Source organism: Ornithorhynchus anatinus, chromosome 2 (genome assembly GCF_004115215.2).
Source record: "Ornithorhynchus anatinus isolate Pmale09 chromosome 2, mOrnAna1.pri.v4, whole genome shotgun sequence".
NCBI classification, from domain to species: Eukaryota; Metazoa; Chordata; class Mammalia; order Monotremata; family Ornithorhynchidae; genus Ornithorhynchus; species Ornithorhynchus anatinus.
Genome location: NC_041729.1, coordinates 71,294,912 through 71,300,984, shown reverse-complemented (window position 1 = coordinate 71,300,984; position 6,073 = coordinate 71,294,912).

The following is a 6,073-nucleotide window of genomic DNA, read 5'->3' as shown; positions in this document are numbered from 1 at the left end:
CAAGACGGATTCTCTGATGAAGCTCTCTTTCCCCCCGGCTTCTTTGCCCTTCTGCATCCTCTACAGCCTTGGATCCATGACCTGTGGACATTCCCTATTTTCCCTACAGCATTTATGTGCATATCTGTAATCTATGCATTTTGTGTCTAGAAATGCAGTGGTTGTGAGCCCAAAGGGATTAGTCAATTATACTATTATTAATAATAATGAGTAATGTCACACTTCTTTAGCACTTACAGTATGGCAGGCACTGTACTAAGCATTGCAGTTGATACAAGAAAATTGATTTGGACATAGTCCTTGTCCCACGTGGAGCTCACAGTCGCAATCCCCATTATACAGATCAGGTAAATGAGGCAAAGAGGAATTAAGTGACTTGTCAAAAGCCACACAGCAGACGAGTGGCAGAACCAGGATTGGAACCCATTACCTTTTGACTCCCAGGCCCCTTTTCTAGCCACTAAGGAGAGAATGAGGTGAAAAAATACTGGTGATTACCGAGCGAAGTACTTTGTTCAAAGTACTGTAGGATATCCTGAGGAAGTATGAATCTGAATTATCGTTATGGTGTTTAAGTACTTACTATGTGCCAAGCACTGTAATAATAATAATGATAATAATGTTGGTATATGTTAAGCACTTACTATGTGCAGAGCACGGTTCTAAGTGCTGGGGTAGATACAGGGTAATCAGGTTGTCCCACATGAGGCTCACAGTCTTCATCCCCATTTTACAGATGAGGTAACTGAGGCACAGAGAAATTAAGTGACTTGCCCACAGTCACACAGCTGACAAGTGGCAGAGCTGGGATTCGAACCCATGACCTCTGCCTACCAAGCCCATGCTCTTTCTACTGAGCCACGCTGCTTCTAGGGCAGATATGAGGTAATCAGATTATCCCACATGGGGCTCCCAGTCTTAATCTCAATTTTACAGATGAGGCAACTGAGGCCCAAAGAAGGTAAGTGACTTGCCCAAGGTCACACAGTAGACAAGTGGCAGGGATGGGATTAGAACCCACATCCTCTGACTCTCAAGCCCGAGCTCTTGCCATTGGGCCATGTTGCTGTAGGCAGGTAATGTGTGTGTCCTATTGTACTCTCCCAAGAGCTTCATACAGTGCTCTGCACATAGTAAGCACTCCACTATGTCTGGCGTTGTGAGATCTGGCCCCAGAAGACAGGCCTGGATGAGTGACTGTGGAGGCGCAAGTCTCGCCACCCTGCCCTCCATCACCAGGTAAAAAAGACATCTGTGGGACACTTCAGGCTCCAGGAGAACCATTTGTCTGATAGAAAGGGAGAGTTAGGAGCGTGAAAACAATCCAGTTTTGCAAATGAGTCTCCCCCAAAACATGGATTGCCCAGCAGAGGTTAAGTTTGACAGTCGCAGCTAAGCAGACTGCCGCATCTTGCAGCTCTAAACCCTTAACTAACTCCATCTTCATATTTCCAAGTCTATTAGTTATTCTCCAGGGACTGGATGCCCAGAACTACTACAGACTGGGCAGAATTCAGGCCCTGCATTCCTGCTGAATTATGCTAGAACTGAAATCCACATGGCTCTGCTCCTCAAAGAAGAACAGCGTGGACGTGCTAATGTTACCTGCTCCTACTCCTGACAGTAGACCCTTCCCCCATCCCCCAGAAGCCACCACTGTCAAGGCCACACTGTCAGAGAAGCGTCCCTTCTCTGAGGACTGAAGCTGTGCAAAATGAGCCTACAGACAGGACTGGGGGCAAAGGGAGGTTCAATCCACCTAGACAATTAAGGAATTCGGGTCTTGTCTGTTCCACGGCCGGGTCAGACAGAACCAGTTCCCTGCACAGAGGCCCATTCCCCATTTCCACTACCACCCTCTGTGCTGGGGGTGGCACCTCCTCCTCTCTTTTCTCCTCTTCCAGAGATGAACTTTGAAGCATGGAAATTCAAGCACAAACATATTCACCAACCACAAACAACACCTTCCCTTAGAGGTGGCGGCACAGCTCCTGACTCCATCTCTCCCGAAGGATTATTATGATGGTATTGGTTAAGCACTTAAAACGTGCCAAGCACTGTTCTAACTGCTGGGGTAAATACAAGGCAATCAGGATGTCCCACGTGGGGCTCACAGTCTTAATCCCCATTTTACAGATGAAGTAACTGAGGCACAGAGAAGTCAAGTGGCTTGCCCAAGATCACACAGCAGGCAGTGGAAGAGCTGGGATTAAAACTCACATCCTCTGACTCCCAAACCCGTGTTCTTTCCACTAAGCCACGCTGCTTCTGACACAGTCCCTGACCCTTGGGGCTCACAGTCTAAATCCCCATTTTACAGATGAGGGAACTAAGGACCAGAGAAGTAAAGCGATTTGCCCAAAGTCACTCAGCAGACAAGTGGTGAAGCTGGGATTAGAACCCATGACCTTCCTACTCCTAGGCCTGGGCTCTCCACTACACCACCCCGTTTCTTTAGGGAAATGCATTGCTGTGGACATGAAGGGGGTCCCCACTTGTGGAAAGGGGTGTGCAGGGCTTCAGGTCTGCTCATTTGCTCAAGCCAAAGTCAGCTCCCTGCCCCAAGCCCCAGTTCCTGAGTCTGGAACCAGCCTTGGTGTTAACAGTGGAAGCTCCCTCCTTATTACTCTCCCCAAAGCGAACTCCATTTTTCATACACACAAGCACACACACCCCACCTTCCCTTTGAGGGGGACTGCATTACAGAGCTCCATCTTTCAGTGGTAGGGTACATTTGGGAATTGACCTGACTGCCAAGTACAGGGGGATAAACTTCAAGAGTGGGGAGTTGTGAGGAGCCGCAACTGTAAAGTGAGCAGTAGCCAGTAGGATGCTCCCCTTGGTCATCCAGCCCCCACCTGCACCTACATACTTCCCACTCTTTTCCTGCCATGATTCTTGAGGCACTCAGTCTCTTTTCGATGGGTTGCACTTCCCTCATCTGTAAAACAGATATTCAAAATCGATTCTTCCTCCTCCTTAGACCATGAGCCCCACTGGAGGTTAGTTCAGACCTGCCCTATAGTAAATCTTTGGAAAATATCACACATTTTTCAAAGCTATCAACTTTACCATACGCTTTACCATACCCACCTCGAGACCTTAAGGTCACTGAGGGTTGGGAACGTGTCTGCCGATTCTGTGGGATTTTCCCGTATGCTCAGTCCGCTGCTCTGTACATGTTAACTGCTCATGCATACCATGAAGGGTGATCATTATCATTTCCTTCGTTAAGCCCAAATAGGCGATGCCAGCAAGGTACAGTACTTTCTAAGGGCTTAGTACAGTGCTCTGCACACAGTAAGTGCTCAATAAATACGACCGAATGAATGAATGAACCTTGCCTTCACTGACTCTGTCCTCTCCTGCTTCTCCTCTTATCTCTCTGGCAGTTCATTCTCAGTCTCCTTCGCAGATTCTTCTTCCACCTCCCTCAAAGGTTCAGTCCTTCTTTCCCTTCTATTCTCCATCTACACTCACTCCCTTGGAGAACTCATTCGCTCCCACAGCTTCAACTATCAACTACTGAGAAGCAGCGTGGCTCAGTGGAAAGAACATGGTCTTTGGAGTCAGGGCTCATGAGTTCGAATCCCAGTTCTGCCACTTGTCGGCTGTGTGACTGTGGGCAAGTCACTTAACTTCTCTGTGCCTCAGTTCCCTCATCTGTAAAATGGGGATTAAGACTGTGAGCCCCATGTGGGACAACTTGATTCCCCTATGTCTACCCCAGCACTTAGAACAGTGCTCAGCACATAGTAAGCGCTTAACAAATACCAACTATCGCCTCTATGCGGATGACACCCAAATCTATATCTCCTCCCCTGTCCTCTCTCCCTCCCTCCAGGCTCGCATCTCCTCCTGCTTTCGGGACATCTCTACTTGGATGCTCTCTTGCCACCTCAAACTCAACATGTCCAAGCCAGAGCTTCTTATCTTCCCTCCCAAACCCTATCCCCTCCCGAACCTTCCCCTCACTGTAGATGGTGCAACAATTCTTTTCGTCTCACAAGCCCGTAACCTTGATGTCATTCATGACTCCGCCCCCTCCTTCATCCCACACATCCGATCCTTCGCTAAATCCTTTGTCTCACCTTCAAAACATTGCCAAGATCTGCCCTTTTCTCTCCATCCAAACTACCACCACGTTAGTACAGCCACTCATCCTATTCTGACTGGATTACTGCATCAGCCTCCTTTCTGCCCTCCCAACCTTCTGCCTCTCCCCACTTCACTTCATACTTCACTCCGCTACCCAGATTATATTTCTACAGAAGGTTTTAGGACATGTCACCCTCTTCCTCAAACATCTCCAGTGGTTGCCCATAAACCCCCGTATCAACCAAAAGCTCCTCATTCTCAGTTTTAAGGCACTCTATCACTTTGCCCCTTCCTGCTTCACCTCCCTTCTCCCCTTCTACATCCCAGCCGGCATGGTCCACTCCTCTGGTGCTAAGCTACTCACTGGGCCTCGATCTCACCTGTCTCGCCACCGGTCCCTGGCCCACTTCCTACTTCTGGCCTGGGACTCCCATAAAATATTTTTTTTAAAAGTGCTGAGAACAGTGCTTGGCACATAGCAAGCGCTTAGCGGACACCATAATTAGACTCATCATCATTATTATTATTATTAATAAATGAGGGGAAGTAAGGGACTAGATAGATATGTTGATGAGGCATTTCTATCGCCTAAACTGATGGCAGGCGGACATACCCTTCCCATAATTAAACAGTCCTCTTGGAGCAATGACCCCCCACAGGTCATGGGACCAGATGAGATGCCCGATGGTGTTTTGATGGGAAAAATGTGTCATAGTCTCTCACAACAATACAGAGATGCAGTCTCACCAACGGTGTTCCCTTTGGACTGAGAGCCCAATCTTGATCATGCACCATAAAGCTTTCCCGGAGGAAAGCAAGGAGTCACCATGTGAATTTCCAGGAGTAACCAATGATTATTCTGATATTGAATCAGAATATCAGAATTCTGATCCCTTACCTTTTTTAATTTTTGCCTGTCAGTCTGGTTTCTGAAATCCTCAGGGTGGAACATTCTAATGAATTCTTTTCTTTGTGTGGGGCTGCATGTTTAATGATGTACAGCAGGGGAAGAAACTAAAAGGAGTATGTGTGAGGAAGTATGGACCATAAGGGGACAGCAAAGTGTTGTGTTAGTGTCTTAAGGAGGGTGGGTAAAAGGGAGCAGGGATATTTACGTGGGGAGGGCTAGGGAAAGGGGAAAGGTGTGAAAGTGTGGTTTCAAAGCCAGTAGGTACAACAAGGACATGTGAGTTTTGCTTGCCTTCTACTTGGCCCATTATTCCAAGGTGGCTGTCCACACTGTGAAATATACCTTGCAAAGTAACAGTGTGGACCTGGGGACATCAGGTCTCCTGGGAGCTAGGGGAGAGAAAGAGAGAGAAATTTCTAAGGAAGAGGGGACATCTAGTGCCATGGATCACCCTTCTACTTTCCCCGAAGAATTGACACACCTTTGGCTGGCTTAAGAGTTCCCAACTAACTGCTTACTGGAAAGCCCTCAGGCAGGGCTGCCACCTTCACTAGCCTTTGTACAAAGAGGAGTTTTACTCATCAGCTGTGAACATCTGTCTTGAATCTCCTGTGCAGACACCATCACTTTGAAGCATACAAAGACCCAATCCACAAACCAAAAAAGACCATCAGATGTGAAATGGGATTTTAACAACATTTAATCACTAACCAAGTGTTCTGGGGAAGAAAAGCTTACTTCTGAATAGCTGGCAGGGGTAGTGTGGGGGGATGCTTATTGGGAGAGAGGTGGCTAGGGTTTTGCCGGGGAGGAGGACAGGGCGATCAGGATTGTGTGTGGGGTGGGAGGACGGGAGGGTGGGAGGGTTGGAGGTGGAGAAGTGGACAGGGAGGTCAGAGACAACAGCAGGCCCAGAAGACATCTTGTGGCCTGGGTCTGGGGTTGTTTGGGGTTGGGATGGAGTCAGGAGTGCTTCAGGACAGTTTCCATCGGGGTGTTGTGAGTCCAGGAAGAAGTGGGAGCTGGCTTGGCTGGAGGGCTGGGGTCCCTAGAGTGGAGGCAGGA